The sequence below is a fragment of the Aedes aegypti genome, chromosome 1, assembly GCF_002204515.2.
Source record: "Aedes aegypti strain LVP_AGWG chromosome 1, AaegL5.0 Primary Assembly, whole genome shotgun sequence".
Classification (NCBI taxonomy): Eukaryota; Metazoa; Arthropoda; class Insecta; order Diptera; family Culicidae; genus Aedes; species Aedes aegypti.
Window position 1 is genome coordinate 101,104,151 of NC_035107.1, and position 18,610 is coordinate 101,122,760.

The following is an 18,610-nucleotide window of genomic DNA, read 5'->3' on the forward strand; positions in this document are numbered from 1 at the left end:
TCGACTACGGATGTTGATGTTCAATTGGCACAGCAAATTGGCACAGTTTATACGAGAAGTCAGCAGGTCAGCGATAAATGTCGCTTTCGATACATTTCGTCGCACTTCAAGGAGATCTAGGTTTATTAGTTTACAGCGATCTTCGTAGTTCGGGAGGTTCAGCGGGTCATTCCAAGGCAATAATCTTAAAGCGAATCTTAAAAATTTTCTTTGAACTGATTCAATCCTGTCGACACCATTTTTATAAAAAGGAGACCAAACAACCGACCCATATTCAAGGATTGAGCGAACTAAGGAACAGTATAAAGTTTTCAGACAATACACATCTTCAAACTGTTTAGTAATACGGAAAATAAAACCTAATTGAGCTGAAGCTTTTGTGGTCACATAAGAAATATGATCTTTGAAAGAAAGTTTCGAGTCTAATAGAACTCCCAGATCTTTTACGACAGATTCTCTGTTCAAAACGGTACCATGTAAGATATAGTCTCTGATAATGGGATTCTGTTTGCGCGTAAATGTTATAACTGAGCATTTTGAAGAATTTAAAATCATTCTATTTGAAGTGCACCAATCCGAAAAAATGTTGAGTTGATCTTGAAGAAAGTCTGCATCAGCTTTAGTCTTAATAGTTAAATAGAGTTTGAAATCATCAGCGAATGACAGTTTGTAACAGCTCAGAAGAAGATTCACGTCGTTGAGGTACAACAAGAAAATCAGCGGCCCAAGATGACTTCCTTGTGGGACTCCTGATGTCACGGTAAACGAAGATGATTTCACCCATACTTTATTCTTCTTTGCAACGCGTGATGAGTTAATTAATTTAATAACCATTCGAATGAGACTACCGAACATCTCAATATATGTACCAATATATAAATGACATGCTCACTAGCGCCGCCTGGTGGCAAAATCATGAAAATTTTGGCTAAAATAATGTTAGCCCTTGTACTACTGAACAACTTTTCCGAATACGCCATATTTCTAAGTGGGCAGGCTACTGTGTTATCCGCAAAACAAAAATTCAATGCTCGCTACCCAGCCAACATTTTGGTTGGTATAATTTTTGCAATGCATCATTCTATGAGAATCAATCCACTTGTATAAAATGCATGAAGAGGTTATATACATACCAAAGTAGAGGCCAAATACCAACTTCGCACTATTTTTTAATATTTTCTGCGACCAGAAATAAGATGCTACAAAATTTGTATAAAAATAAAAAAAAAAAAGTTTTCGTCTTGACAGTACGTAGAGGAGAATGATATACAATTTGTGCTTATTATTATTCATTTTAATTTGGAATATTGTGCGATTCTGATTTTCGACGTAAGAACATGTGGTTTTGGGCGCACATTCTTATACGATACGTGGTTCACTGGGTAGCGCCACCTGGTGAGAAAAATCGAATCTCTTGACTCAGAACTTGATAGCCCTTGTACTACTAAACAACTTTGCCGAAGAAGCCTGACTACTGATATATCCGCAAAAAAAAAGTTTCATGCTCACGAGGTGACAAAACCTCAAATCTCTTGGCAAAATTTCGAAACTTTTGGCTCAAATAATGATAGCCTTTGTACTACTGAAAAACTTTGTTGAAGGCGCCATCTATCTAAAAGGTCAGACTACTGGGCTAACCGCAGAACAAAAATTCAATGCCCACTGGTGCCACTTGGTGAGAAAATATTGAATCTCTTGACTCAAATAATGAAAGCCTTTGTTCTACTGAACAACTTTGTTGAAGACGCCATCTTTCTAAGTGGTCAGGCCACTGAGCTATTCGCAAAACAAAAATTCAGTGCTCACTAGCGCCACCTGGTGAGAAAATATCGAATCTTTTGACTCAAATAATGATAGCCCTTGTTCTACTGAACAACTTTGTTGAAGACGCCATTTTCCTAAGTGGTCAGGCCATTGAGCTATTCGCAAAACAAAAATTCAATGCCCACTAGTGCCACCTGGTGAGAAAATATTGAATCTCTTGGCTCAAATAATGTTAGCCCTTGTGCTACTGAACAACTTTGCCAAAGACGCCATCTTTCTAAGTGGTCAGGCCACTGAGCTATTCGCCAAATAAAAATTCAGTGCTCACTAGCGCCACCTGGTGAGAAAATATCGAATCTCTTGACTGAAATAATGAAAGCCCTTGTTCTACTGAACAACTTTGTTGAAGACGCCATCTTCCTAAGTGGTCAGGCCACTGAGCTATTCGCAAAACAAAAATTCAATGCCCACTAGCGCCACCTGGTGAGAAAATATTGAATCTCTTGACTCAAATGATGTAAGCCCTTGTGCTACTGAACAACTTTGCCGAAGACGCAATATTTCTGAGAAGTCAGGCTACTGGGCTATCCGCAAAATAAAAATTCAATGTTCACTAGCGCCACCTGGTGAGAAAATATCAAATCTCTTGACTCGAATAATGTTAACCCTTGTACTACTGTACAACTTTGCCGAAGACGCCATCTTTCTAAGTGGTCAGGCCATTGAGCCATCTGCAAAACAAAAATGCAGTGCTCACTAGCGCTAGAAAATATCAAATTTCTTAGCTCAAATAATGTTAGCCCTAGTACTACTGAACAACTTTGCCATAGAAACCATCTTTCTAAGTGGTCAGGCCACTGAGCAATTCGCAAAACAAAAATTCAATGCCCACTAGTGCCACGTGGTGAGACAGTATTGAATCGCTTGGCTCAAATAATGAAAGCCCTTGTTCTACTGAACAACTTTGTTGAAGACGCCATCTCCCTAAGTGGTCAGGCCACTGAGCTATTCGCAAAACAAAAATTCAATGCCCACTAGTGCCACCTGGTGAGACAATATTGAATCTCTTTGCTCAAATAATGTTAGCCCTTGTGCTACTGAACAACTTTGCCGAAGACGCCATCTTTCTAAGTGGTCAGGCCACTGAGCTATTCGCAAAACAAAAATTCAATGTTCACTAGCGCCACCTGGTGAGAAAATATCTAATCTCTTGACTCAAATAATGATAGCCCTTGTTCTACTGAACAACTTTGTTGAAGACGCCATCTTTCTAAGTGGTCAGGCCATTGAGCCATCTGCAAAACAAAAATTCAATGCCCACTGGTGCCACCTGGTGAGAAAATATTGAATCTCTTGACTCAAATGATGTTAGCCCTTGTGCTACTGAACAACTTTGCCGAAGACGCAATATTTCTGAGAGGTCAGGCCATTGAGCCATCTGCAAAACAAAAATGCAGTGCTCACTAGCGCTAGAAAATATCAAATCTCTTAGCTCAAATAATGTTAGCCCTAGTACTACTGAACAACTTTGCCATAGAAACCATCATTCTAAGTGGTCAGGCCACTGAGCAATTCGCAAAACAAAAATTCAATGCCCACTAGTGCCACCTGGTGAGACAATATTGAATCGCTTGGCTCAAATGATGTTAGCCCTTGTACTACTGTACAACTTTGCCGAAGACGCCATCTTTCTAAATGGTCAGGCCATTGAGCCATCTGCAAAACAAAAATTCAATGCTCACTAGCGCCACCTGGTGAGAAAATATCGAATCTCTTGACTCGAATAATGTTAACCCTTGTACTACTGATCAACTTTGCCGAAGACGCCATATTTCTAAGTGGTCAGGCCATTGAGCTATCTGCAAAACAAAAATGCAGTGCTCATTAGCGCTAGAAAATATCAAATCTCTTAGCTCAAATAATGTTAGCCCTTGTACTACTGAACAACTTTGCCGAAGAAACCATCTTTCTAAGTGGTCAGGCCACTGAGCTATCCGCAAAACAAAAATTCAATGCCCACTAATGCCACCTGGTGAGAAAATATTGAATCTCTTAGCTCAAATAATGTTAGCCCTTGTACTACTGAACAACTTTGCCGAAGAAACCATCTTTCTAAGTGGTCAGGCCACTGAGCAATTCGCAAAACAAAAATTCAATGCCCACTTATGCCACCTGGTGAGAAAATATCGAATCTCTTAGCTCAAATAATGTTAGCCCTTGTACTACTGAACAACTTTGCCGAAGACGCCATATTTTTAAGTGGTCAGGCCACTGAGCTATTCGCAAAACAAAAATTCAATGCCCACTAGTGCCACCTGGTGAGAAAATATTGAATCCCTTGGCTCAAATGATGTTAGCCCTTGTACTACTGAACAACTTTGCCGAAGACGCCATCTTTCTAAGTGGTCAGGCCATTGAGCTATTCGCAAAACAAAAATTCAATGCCCACTTATGCCACCTGGTGAGAAAATATTGAATCTCTTGGCTCAAATGATGTTAGCCCTTGTACTACTGAACAACTTTGCCGAAGACGCCATCTTTCTAAGTGGTCAGGCCATTGAGCTATCCGCAAAACAAAAATTCAATGCTCACTAGCGCCACCTGGTTCATATAGGGCAAGTAGGAAAAAGCGCCTCTGCTGGACTAGTTAGTTCTCAACTAAAAGGATGATCCTCATCCCCTCAATGTAGATGGTACTGAGTGCTGAAACTTCGCTGAAGATAATACTGCGCTACACCCCAAATTGATGAAATCTCATAAGCCCTGGGAAGAATTTTTGCTTTAAAATATTGAGGGTTTTAAAATATGAATTTTGCAAATATGTAATTCTAAAATATTATTTAATTTTTCAATATTGAAGCAGGCTCAGATGCCAAAGATCGAATATCGGAAAAATACGTTTCTATTTTCTTAGCCCATGACCTCCTTATTCGACCCGAATTTTTTTAAATAATTTTTCTTGTTCAAAACATAAATCTAGCGAACGAATTTCGGAATATGTTGTACTTGTTTCTCAGATCATTCTTCTCAAATATATATCTTATAAATAATTAATTCCTTAAATCTTTATTATAAATATTCAAGATTTAGGAATACGCATTTTTATAACATTTTTTTGTCAAAAATAAAAACATCTGATGAAAGATTTAGGGAATAATTTGTTGCTGTTTTCGCAGACCATATATGAATAAAACGATAAATAAACGTGGTTCTCTGATGTTTATCGACACATAGCTGCATATTCCTCTTGGAATAACTGTGATTTTTTGTGTTTACTCAACATCATACAAGCAAAGAAAACATTATTGTATTGAACAAAGTTTATATCAAGCATCTAAATCAATGATTGATAATCCATTTGGCAAAACTTCAATATTGCTGATATTGCTGTTACTTTCACGCGATACGCGACTGCTTCTTATCGAATTTTCATACATAAAATGAGCGATCATCAGATCCGAAATGGCATTTCATATGAAAATATATTGTTTTCAGTCCCTTGTACCGCGACTAATCTACTAATAACAGCGCGCTGCGTATTCAAAGATTATCTGATAGATTCGTAAGGTTTCAAACATGATTCTATATTGCTACGAGTCGAGCCGCGTCGCGATTTGGTTGTGCGCCATCTGGTTTGGTGACAATCTGACGATAGCATCCTGCATTCTACATGATTCGGCCCTGCCTATTTCAGGCGTGTGTGGCAGCGTTACTTCTCAAATGACGTTTCTCTATCCGCACGGCAGCTGGCTGGAAAAATATGTCGCTGCTAAGTGGGGTCACGCCAAATTTTTCAAAAATTTGGTGCAAAAATGCTCAAATTAGGGCCCCCGACTATGCCTATGACCTGCAGGGGAATATGAGGGTGCAGGATATACAAAAATATGGGTATATTTTTGGTTTATGAGCTTTGAATGAGAGGGTGAAAAAATCATTCATTTCAATACACTGATCCGTATACGCACGCGTTACGCGTTCAATTTTTTGAACCAGTTTGTGGAAAATTGGGGAAAACCCTTGGGAAAAACGTTCATATTTTCAATTTATCACCTGAATCCAGTTAGTTACCCTTTATTTAGTAATTGAGAAAATTTTGTAAATTTATATCCAGCCCAGTCGTTCCATATTTAGGCACATTTCCACGGTACTAAAGTACCAAATTTTCCGGGAAAATCGAGAACTGATTTTCCGGAAAATACCTCAGTGACAATGTTTGAGATCATTTAAACCTTTCTGAGTAAAAAAAAGTATATGTCACCGCTTTAAATTTGCCGAAAATCACGTAAATACCTAATTGGTATAAAAAATTTCCCGACTTTGCTTGTTTCGCCGAAGTAAGCTGGAAAAACGAGGGAAAATTCTGGAAAAGTTTTTTCCACGATTTGAAGGAAACATGATCCCTCGTAGCGTGAAAGGTTTTATATAACCCAATTCGGCCAGGTTTAAGCAGCCCAATGGTCTAAAGTCAGCATAACGCCTTCGCTCCCATACAAATTTCAAATCGCTCAAACCCATTAGACGATCGCCTTAAATAACAGTTTCAATTGACAGTTCTTATCTACTAAAGTGCTCTTAAAATCTTAATTACAAAGTAAGTGGTATGGATTTGTAAGTACGGATCAAGCAACATATGAAATCAATCAATCAAGCAATCTTTTTTAAGCATACGAATGTTAAAACTGTCCTGATCCTGAAACTGGAAGGCTAATTGGACCAATCGGGTAGTTTAGAAACTAGTTTAGACAAAAAAAAACCCGAAATTATAATAATAAATGTAAGTTTTGTAACAACAAGTGTTGGTCTAAACCTTATTCCTGTTTCACATTAATTGAATATAGGTCAAAGTAGATCATCCGGAGTATCGATATTTTTTCACTAGATAAAAAGGAATAAAACATTTAATAAAAGAACTTAAAATTTAATTTTTTTCTCATTTTATTTTTATGATGCAGTCTTTTTTATGAGAAGTCTTAAGAGGAAAAATATATTGCTGTGTGAATTAATACCAAACGTGGTAAGATTTTTCACAAGAAATACGATGTCAAGGATAGATTTTTCTTGCTAGGGCGGCGGTGAATTATACAATCGTTGCTAGGAGTCCTTTGATTGTTTTGTGTTACCGCATTTGGAGGACGTTAAGTTGAGATTTGCATCACAAATGCTAACAGCAATAAGTATCTTGAGAGGAAAACAATATAACCGCATGGAAAATAACCGTATTTGATTTATTTTTTCTTACATTTTATCGGTTGTGCTACTTTCTCCTGAATGTCAGTTCTTTGAACAACAATTTGCCAAATGTTATTTCTCCGAATACTTCGTTTTCCCAAATAGCCCATTTCCCCGAAAAGTTTTGTGTCATATGGGAGACGTTTTCCAATGGCAAATTTTCGCATGACGCAACGTTCCTTTACACTAGAACTTGGTATGTGGAACGTTAGGCTGATTACTTACTTACTTACTTATTTGGCTTTACATCAATTATTTTGATAAAGCCTCGCCAACAATAATTGGCCAATTCACTCGGTTCATGGCCGCTTCTCTCCATCCTCGACTGTGACCCACACTTTCCAGGTCCTGGTGCACCTGGTCAATCCACCTAGCTCGCTGCACCCCACGCATTCTTGTTCCGACCGGATTCGTAGCGAACACCATCTTTACAGGGTTGTTGTCCGGCATTCTTGCAACATGCCCTGCCCAGCGTATCCTTCCAGCTTTAGCTACCTTCACGATACTGGGTTCCCCGTAGAGTTGAGCGAGCTCGTAGTTCATCCTTCGCCGCCACACGCCGTTCTCCTGTACGCCGCCGAATATCGTCCTTAGCACTCGGCGTTCGAAAACCCCAAGAGCTTGCAAGTGTTCCTCGAGCATAGTCCACGCCTCATGCCCGTAGAGGACTACCGGTCTTATGAGCGTTTTGTACATCGTACATTTGGTGCGGGGGTGAATCTTTCTTGACCGCAGTTTCTTCTGGAGCCCATAGTAGGCACGACTTCCGCTGATGATGCGCCTTCGTATTTCCCGACTAACATTGTTGTCAGCCGTCAACAAGGATCCGAGGAAGACGAACTCATCCACCACCTCGAAGGTATCTCCGTCTATCGTAACACTGCTTCCTAGGCGGGTCCTGTCGCGCTCAGTTCCGCCTACCAGCATGTACTTTGTTTTCGACGCATTCACCATTAGCCCGACTCTTGTTGCTTCACGTTTTAGGCGGGTGAACAAATCTGCCACCGTTTCAAATTTTCTCCCAATAATATCCATGTCATCCACGAAGCAAACAAATTGTCCGGATCTCGTGAAAATCGTGCCTCGACTGTTGAGTCCGGCTCTCCGCATAACACCTTCAAGCGCAATATTGAACAACAGGCACGAAAGTCCATCGCCCTGTCGTAGTCCCTGCCGAGACTCGAATGAACTGGAGTGTACGCCCGAGATCTTCACGCAGTTTTGCACACCGTCTATCGTTGCTCTGATCAATCTTGCAGCGCTACGATGTCGAAACCGCGGGTCTTCAGTACATCGGAGAGTATGCGAGTACTTCCAATGAAGTTGAGAGATTTGCAGTTCCACGTACCGAGTTTCCAATCGCTAGTCCTTTTTCGTCGCCGTGGTCTTTGCCGATTGTTCCGGTCCGTATTCTCTCGTTGACGTTCCTGTGCTGATGTGTTTTTACGGTTGGCTTGCAGGGCCTGACACCAACCCCCTAGATTTCCGGAGGACCATTCCCCCTAAATGTTCGGAGGGCCATAGTGCGCCGTTTAGCTTAGAGTCCTTCTCTGGCACTCGGACGATGATCAGCCGCCCCTGACATGGGGAACAGACGCTGTTTTGAGCCGCTCCTAACATGGAGTACAGACGCTCCAGGTTTGCAAAAGCAAACCCCCCCTTCCCTGTCAGCATACGACCAAAGTACCCACCGGGGGTTGGTTACCCGATCTTCCCCAAGGTTACTCGTACCCCGGCCAGTACCACGAGGAGGTAGGGATAGGAGTTGCTGGGCAAGAGGCTAAGGACCGCACAAAGGGGTCTATTTTATTCCTGCAGGTACGCGAGGTACCAATGGTACGCCATGCCCAGCCATTTACCGCGCCTTACGTTAGGCTGATACAAATATTAATTTTCTTCTATGTCACCTTAAACGGAAAGGTGACATAGAAGAAAAGTCGAAAATTTTGGAGGGCAGAGAAAAAAGATCTTTCATTTTTTTGATTTGTGTTAGGAAGAGTGATGTGCTAGTTTCCATCGTTTTAAGCTTTGATCAGCGAGAACTTGCAATTTCCCCAGTATTGCAGTGAACGATGCTGATACACACCGATGCCAAACAATTCTTTTACAAAACGGCTTTCGCATTGAACGATAAGATTTTGATAAAGCTTGATCGTTTTTTTTTTTGGAAATAATGCAATAAAATTGCATCTTGCCGTATTCTAAATTCATCTTATCGTTTTCATTTCTGTCGTAAACAGTTTTCAGATTCGTCTCACAACTTACGGCTCACTGTGATATAGTGAGTGGTTTAAATACAAAACATTAAGGCCTTTTGGTGCGTCATCACAAAATGGCTTCTTCCAAAATCATTGCCATATTGTTATGATAGTATTGGAATTTGCAACATCGATGAAATATAACTGCTTATCACCTGATTTAATGGATAATTTATGCGAAGAAAAATGCTTCAGGTGGTATTTCAATATTTAATCAACACTTTCAGATACAGCATTATCAATTTAGGCGACAATATACATGAGATTTATATTCTCAAAAAAATCTCCGATTTCATGCCGCATTTCATTGCCTCACACAACTATACTTGTAAATAGAAGGTGCTTACCTTTTCGATTGTAATTCAGCGACAAGCATTTGTGTTTTGGATCCCATATTGCGTTCACTACACTTCCACTAAACAAATCTTTTATTCACTTTCCTTAAAGGAACACATTTCCACCGGGATTTCAATATTTATAAAGTTTTATCAACCGCATCACTCAAAACTATTATGGCGATGGTTTTCACTTGTTGCGAATCGACGCCGCCACCGCACACTGAGACATGCCTGTGTTTATAGTCTAAAATATCCAACTTTTTTTCTGTTATATTAATTTTCAGTGCGGAAAGGTTGGGCAAAGCATAGAAACTTGAAACTCATATGTTGTTTGTTTTCGATTCTCTCAAATTACAGAAACCATCTCTACGAAGCATAAAATCATACCAAGTGTTTATCAATTTGGACCACCCAAAGTAATTGAAAATCTCCACAGTGCGATGCGTCGGGACGCGTCTATCGTGTGTGCACAATCATCGCGATCGTTGAGCGCAGTGATGTCAGAGTTGCTTTCTGTAAAGTCATAGCATTTAATGTGGATTGATCACAAAAATCATTAAAATTTTATTAAATCAGTGATCTTATGATGGAAAACTATTTGCAAAATGATAAGTTTTTATAATATGCAGCAAATGTTCCGAAAATAAGCATATAACAATTGCTAGAAAAATCTGTCACCAATCATCTGGCAACACCGTCATCCCTTGCAAACATAAACCGTACCGATGCGTAACAAAAATAAGGGATAAATCCAATAAAAAACAGAGAAATTCCGTTGCCCTTCATTAAATTGTAATGTTTTCTTTTGATATGTACGATTGAACAGTTGATTTTGATTTCCAATACTCGTCAATCTACTAAATTTCCCATGTGTTTACATAAAAATATGCTTAACAAAAATGTTATATTTTTTGTTTGTTTGTTTTGAAAATATACATGGATTGCGACACTACTACTGTTACATCAATGATGATTCCAATGATTCTTTGAGTTACACGCCGCTTCACCTTAACGCTGTTATAAAATGTTTTACTAGAATATATAAATCTACGGGCATCTCCCTCCATTCCTTTCGCATGATGAAATATATTAATGCCGATTTTTTACGATCCAACCTGAGCGCGTTCAACTGTCAAAAATTGATTGTTTACATTTTTATAGTTATCAAAATTAACGATTGAAGCAAAATTTTAATAACAGAAGATGGTTACGAAAGCATTCGGCATTATTTATTGCATTAATACTGAGACTTTATTTTGCGATTTTGTCCTCAGAGAAGCAAAATTTCATGAAACTGTGTGGCTGACGGTTCGAATGTAGGTATGACACTTTCGATTTGACTCGAATCTGGATCCGTTTTCGTTCGTTTATTGCGAGTCGGGTTAACTTTGACCCCAGGTTTAACCTTCCAGTCGTCACGAGGTTTTCCACCGTCAGAACCACCAAGCTGCTGTTGTGAACGGAAAGCGAGGTTTTTTTCAACAGTGTTGTACAAAATACAACAGCGCGTGAAGTGTTAAAACTGAAAACGCCGTTATACTAATGGAGAAAAGTTCTACTGAACTGCACGCATTCAACATGAATCGAATCTTATTGGAATCGGCCAGGCACATATCAATCAGATGCTACGAGCATGCGATATCACATCGGAAACAGCTACCCCAAAGCTGATGGATCCAAAAACAAAATCAAGAACACCACATGATGTCCATGATAGTTGTGTGCCACGAAGGTCCATCGAGGAGCATCTACGGAGTTTAGGAGGCTGGAAATATTCAATGTCTGGTCAGGTCAGTAACTATAATGTACATTTCCGGCCGAGGCACGGATGTGTGGCTGCTACACTAATCCAAATATTTCTACAATCAACGTCATCGACATTGTCGCGGAGCAACTGTGTGAATGCAGCGCCACACATGTCAATATGAAAGTTATGTCGGGAACGAGTCACACGTTGCGTGGCCCACACGCGCGTTCCGATTTAGTGGGCGCGCGACAATAATGAATCGAATGATGAGATCAAGGAGAAAAGAGAAGAATGTAATTCAGGAAGCAGTACTGTAGACAATCGCACTGACAGGGGTTCATCAAACACAATTTACGGAACAGAATATTACCATCAGCCCTGTCGTCGTAAAATTTGAGCTTCTTAGTCGTCCCTTTTTACGGGGGGCGTTACTATAGCCCAGAGGGCGCTTCTATTCCCAGACGTTAATGATGTCTTCTCATAAAAAAATCGCACAAATATTTTAATATACAGGGATCAACTGTGATGGAGGTTATGTTGCTATGGGTTTTCGACTTTCAGTCTTTACAGATCATAAACGGAAATCCAAAAACCATCATTTTAATATATAAATATTACAGATATCAAAAATACTTTACTACACATTCCCAACAAACGTAAACCAATATGCTTTTGCTCGTATTTAGTTTGTGTTCCATTTCTATTAAAATATGCGAAGAGCTCAAGTACATGGATTTAAACATTATTTAGTGGAAAAATTTGCTAATGTAATAAGTGAAAGTTATGTTGTCCTTGTATCTTGAATCTACCATAACAATGCTTTATATACTGCTGTGTGCGTTTGGAATGCAAATATCAAATGCGGGAGAACCAAATGCGGTAAGATTTTTCACAAGGAAGGCGAAGTCAAAGTTTGATTTTTTTTTTTGCTAGGTTGGCGGTGATATAGATAATGGTTGCTAAGTATCCTTTGATTGCATTGTGTTGCCGCATTTGAAGCCCAGTTAGCCAAGGTTTGCACGTCAAACGCAAACAGCAATACTACTGTGTATTAGACTGGCCCACCTTAGTATGGAAGAAAAATAAAGTTGTATAATTCCACGGGGCACCCACCAGGATTATTTTTTAGGGTTAGAGGAAGACTTCCTGAAAGTTTCAGCTCATTTGGTCGTTCCATGAGCTGGCGCAATTGATTTGAAGTTAATATGGGATTTTCAGCTCCAACATATAGGAAACAGCACATCATCTACTGTTTGAGTCAGAAAAATTGTTGATCGCGTTCAATTGAACCCAGAATGTCAAAAACACTACTTGATACTATAGCGAACAATATTGTAGAAGGTTGTATGATGATTAAAATTGATAAAGTTGGTGTTTTAACTATCTGAAGTAGATTTGCAATATTGCTTAGTATTCCTTCAACTTAGCTGGGTGGTAGCCACTAAGCGCATCATAGCCACCTATGACGCTGGGCGAGCTGCGGCACAAGGTGCATGCACGTGTGTGATTATACGGGAATGCTGATCTAAGCCTAACTTTCAACAACTGAAAGCCTAATGAAAATGAGCTTAAATCCAGATACAACCTTCGGCAACTATATTCATTAGCATATCAACTAGTGAATTTGTCATTCTGGGCTCAATTGAACGCGATTAACTAGTGTACGACACGAAACAGTGACATAGGGTCAATTTTCAATATATTTGAGACGAATATTCCATACAAACATTGAATTGAATGCGCCAGCTGGGGGAGCAACCAAATGAGTTGAAATTTTGGGAGAGCTTTTTTCTTACTCTAAGGCACATATCTAGGGGGTGCCCCGTTGAATTTTACAACTTTTTTGTTTAAGGGCCAGTCTACTGTGTATGCTATGTGACTATTTCCTAGAGTCTAACAACTAAGACTATTACGATGTGCCCTTGTAAAAGAAATTTCAATCCATGAAATAAACTCAGTCTTTTAGAACCTACCACTCAGTGTAAAACGGATCATCTCTTGCCAATCCAAAAACCTCACCGACCGTTTATTTGAAAACGTTTTTGTGTTTGCCTCAAATTTCAAAATTATTCTTGTGTTTGGCATTTTGATTTTAAAACAATATATTGTTATTGCAATTCGTTTAAAAAATGTGAAAATGTGAAAAAGCATAATTTTGACAATACAACTGAATTGTATGATTTTTTTATTACTTGATATTGTATGAATTTTTGTTTGATAAATTGACTAAGAACAAAATGTTAATCTCAGAATTCTAAACGAAGCGCTAACAGTGAAACATGTTTTTTGATAAAATTAAAAATGGAGTCAAATTCAAAATGGTCGCCAAAATTATTTTAAATTAGACTATATCTTTTCTCCATGCGATGCCTCTAAGGTTGCTTTATGTATCAAGGAATATATGAGAAGAAAGATACGTGAAGAAATACATAGAATTTATAAAAAACTGAGCCTTTAGCAAACTGTCAAGAGATCCGCCAATTTGAATTAACCAAAACACTCTCCTCCATTTTTTATAAAAGTCAAGCAAACTAAGACGCAAACTGTAGTTCAAATTGCCTATGGTAACCGCGATTCAGCGATAATTACTGAACCATAACTCGAAACATGTTTTTAAAGAAATATGATGCGTATTCTCAGTCATGTCAAATTTATAAACACGAAAATGAACTGACTGTCCTAAGAACATATAAGTTGAAGATTTTTTCAGCATTAAGCTTTAACATATTTCATCAAACTTCGAGAGTGGTCTTGGTCCCCTTAATGATCACGTGCTCTTATCGAAGGATCTCTCGAGATAATTTAACCAACAATTTCTTTCATAATACCGAATATTAGGGATTAAGCGCATACAGCCCTGTAGGCAAATGCTTTTATATCGTAATATCAATTTAATTTAGGAACTGTACTACTTTGCCCTAAATATTGATTTCTCAAATGTCGTTTCATCAAACGTCAGCCCCTTGAATGTCTGTACTCCGAATATGCGGTTTCACAATTTCCTACATTTCAGAACGAACCAGTCATCTGGTATGCACCCTGTCACTGAAAATTATTCTTGCACCTTCATGAACTGCATCACTTCTCGAAGAGACAGGTCATTTGAAAAAATGGGATTCGAGGAAAAGGGTTATTCGGAAAACTGTCATTCGCGGAAAAGACATTCGAGGAAAAGTAACACGTTTGATAAATAGTATGGAAAAAAATGAGACAAAATATAGATATTATAAACAACATATAAAATGTAAAGAACTTACCAATATAATAAATAAATTGCTCGGCATACCCAATACGGTAATCAACATTGATCCTGATTGTATCGCTCGTTCCCGCAAGTGCAGATAGCGCAACTAAAGGACCAAATACTACTCTTCATTTGATATACGTTAGTTAAGGTCATAAAGCAAACAAAATTTAATTGGTTTTCGACAGGGCGTTAAGATGCAGCTGATCTACGTGAAACAAAGTATAATCACTTCAGGGCGTTGATACAGATTAAAAAAATGATTGATTTTTACAGGGCATTACGATTCAATTCATTAATGTGGACTAAGGTGAAATTACTGCAGGATGTTAATGGAGCTTGGAATTCTCAAATAATATCCTATAGGGCGTTGATATGTACCTGATCTTCAAAGGATAAGGTCAAATTACTCCTGGCTGTTGATATTGCTCAGAATGCATGCACATTTTAACATGAAATTGATGTTCTACAGAGTGTTAATATGATCTACATGAGACAAGATCAATTACTATACAGCTTGACAATTTCGATTAATGCCAGCTTGATGATTGATGCAGCTGATCAATGTGGAATAAGGTCAAATTACTCCAGCGCATTGATACAGCTTGGAATTTTCGAATCATGCCCTACACATTGTTAAGTTGCACCTGATCTACATAGAATAAGGTCAAATTACTCCAGGGCGGCAATACAGTTTGTATCATATCTGACCTCAATAAGATAAGCTTGAATTTTTCCATGGCGTTGATATAGCTTGATCTATTAATGTTATACAAAGCGTTAAGATGATTCTCAACTACGTGGAATAAGGCCAAATTACTCCAGGGCATAGCTCCAAAGCTTGGAATATTTAATTAATGTCCTACAGGGCGTTCAGATGCACCTGATCTACATGGAATGAGGTCAAATTACTCCAGGGCGTTGATACAGCTTGGAATTTTCAATGGATATAGGGCATTAAGTTGCATCTGATCTATGTAAGACAAGAAAAATAGATATCGAATAATATGAAGTTGATTTACATGACACGAGACTAAATTACTCCAGGACGTTGATACAGCATAGAATTTTTAATTGATGTCCTACAGGACGTTAATATGTACTTGAGAAAAGGTTAAATTACTCCAGGGTGGATATAGGGCATTGAGGTGCATCTGATCTACGTAAGACAAGGTCAAATTAGTGGTGGGACATTTGTCCCACAGGTTGTTCAAATGCAACTTATTTACAAGGAGAAAGGTCAAACCACTCCAGGGCGTTATTTAAATTTGGAATATTCAATTGATGTCCTACAGGGCGTAAAGATGCACTTGGTCTTCGTAAAATGAGGTCACATTACTCCAGGACGTTGATAAAGCTTGAATTTTCTATTGATGTCCTACAGGGCGTCGAGATATATTTGATCGATATGGGATTAGGTCAAATTACTCCAGGGCATTGATAGAGCTTGGAATTTCTATTGATGTCATACAGCGCGTCAAGATGTTCTGGATTTACATGGGATGCGGTGAAATTATTCCAGGGCATTTATACAGCTTGAAATTGTTAAATAATGTCCCACAGGGCGTTAAGATGCAGCTGATTTACATAGCACGAGTCCAAATTACTCCAGGGCCTTGATAATGCTTGGAATATTCAAGTGATGTGATGTGATGGGGCGTAAAGATGCACTTGGTCTACATAAGAAAGGTCAAGTTACTCCTAGGCATAGATAAAGCTTGAATTTTTAATTAATGTCATACAATTACTCCAGGGCGGTGATACAGCTTGGAGTTTTCAATTTAGATCTACGTGGAATAAGGTCAAATTAAAGCGTTGGTAAATCCGTATAGAAATGGTGAAATTACTCTAGGGCGTTGATACAGCTCGTAAATTTCGATTGATTTTCTACAGGGCTTTAATATGCTTCTGTTCTATATGAAATGGGGTAAAATTACTCTAGAGCGTTGGTAGGTAAAGGTTGGTAATTTCGATTGATTTCTGATGGGGCGTTAGATTGTTGTTGATTTTGCACATATTTTTTTACGACTTCGGGTGAAAAATTCTAAAAACAAATCTGAGAAAAGCTTCTTAGTCGTCGACTAAGCGCGACTAAGCAGGACGACAGGGCTGATTATAATAGTTGCTGAAATCAGTATATATTTAAAGGGTTTGGTCAGATTTCACGGATGCGATCTGTTGATTGGTTTGGCGCTCCAGAACCATCATTTCAATTTGATAAGCATCAATAATTGGAATATCATCCATGGAGCGATTCTCTACATCCAGACACTGACAGGGTCAGTGACTAGTAATCCAAGAACCAATTGTTGGAACACAATTGAGTTTCCAAACGGTGGTACCCGATGGCATTCTCCAGGATTCAAGCTGAGAGAGGAGAGAAAGTTCTTCATTTCATTTATTTAGTTAACATCTAGACACAACAATTTCAAACGAACTGCCCCATCTTTATTTAATTGGCGGTTCTTTTGAGTTTTACCGTCCTCAGCATTTTTGCCAACATGTGTATAACCGAGAATGAAAAAATACCTCCTTCTTTTGATTGCTTATCGTTCTTTCTCGTTCACCATGCAGCCACTGATTTAAATCTATTTAAACTGCACCACATTTCGGGGAAATGTCACTCGGGGAAAAGGGTCTTTCAGAGAAACGACATTCGGGGAAAAGTAGCACAATCATTTTGATGATTCTAAACGCGCTTTTTGATATTTTTTCGTTTTATTATGCAATTTTATTAACAATTTTTTGGCGTCACATAATCCAAATAAATTTTGCCTTCTTTTAAAAATAGGCTGTTTATTATATTTATCCTGTTTTAAATTTTATTATTTAGTAAAGCTATATGTTATCCATTTTTTTATTTTGTTGTTTTATCAATTCTTGCAAGACGTGCTATTTGAATAATAATTACTTTAGCACCTGCTAATATTCAACATATATTTTTTTTGTTTTCAAACGCTTGTTCTCCTTTCGATATATGTATATTGAAAAAAAAAATTCAATCACAAATTTTAGCTTTTTTCGATAAAAAAAGGTGTTTTTGATGTACACTTGCAAAATTAAAATTTATATTGAATCGTTCAAACGTTTTGCCAAAAATATTTTCTTTTAAAAATGTGTTTTTCATTTGAGTTATGCTGTGAGATTCATTTGTGTAAAAGCCTTAAACATTATAAACGAAAAATCATCTGCTTTCGTATGCAGGCTATTTTTGCATTATGCTGCAATAATAGGTCTTTGGATAAGAGCTTTTAATATGATTCAAATAAATTTTCCCTTCCATTACCAAGTAATTTTCATCAAGTGTTACGTCCAAACTGAGACAGAGATTTGCAGCGAAATATTTTATGAGCGTTCCCTTTATTAATAACTGTGAACTTTTTTTTTGCCAATTTACTATTTGCAAATCTATATTTCGCAACAAGTTCAAAGATACTCTATTTTCTGGTATGTAGAGAAAATTATTATTCCGAAAAGATCTTCCACCAGACCCGTCACGAGTTTTATTTAGTTATGCTCTCTAATGTCAAAACAATTTTTGACATTCATAGCTTGGAAAATCTCTGAACGAACACTCAACAAGCGTATTGAGAACCTACCAGAACTTTTTGATATGGGGTCGGTGGTGTTGATTTCGGTAAATGCTTCAAAAATGTCGATATTCATTCTAAGTCAATCATTATACCAAACGACTTTATGTTAAACGGGGTACAATCTTTAATTAACTTCTTCTTCTTCTTTCTGGCGTTACGTCCCCACTGGGACAGAGCCTGCTTCTCAGCTTATGTAGTGTTCTTATGAGCACTTCCACAGTTATTAGCTGAGAGCTTACTTTTCCAACTGCTACCGCCTCTTACAACTGTCTTCGATCAACTGCCCGCTGCACGAACTATCGGCTGATTTTATATTATTTGTTTTCTCGTCTTTCTGATCTACCTTCAATGTATTGGTGATCAGATTCTACACTGATAAAAATCCACACGCTCGATCTGTGTGTTTAAAATTATGGATCGATTCATGAACATCCATA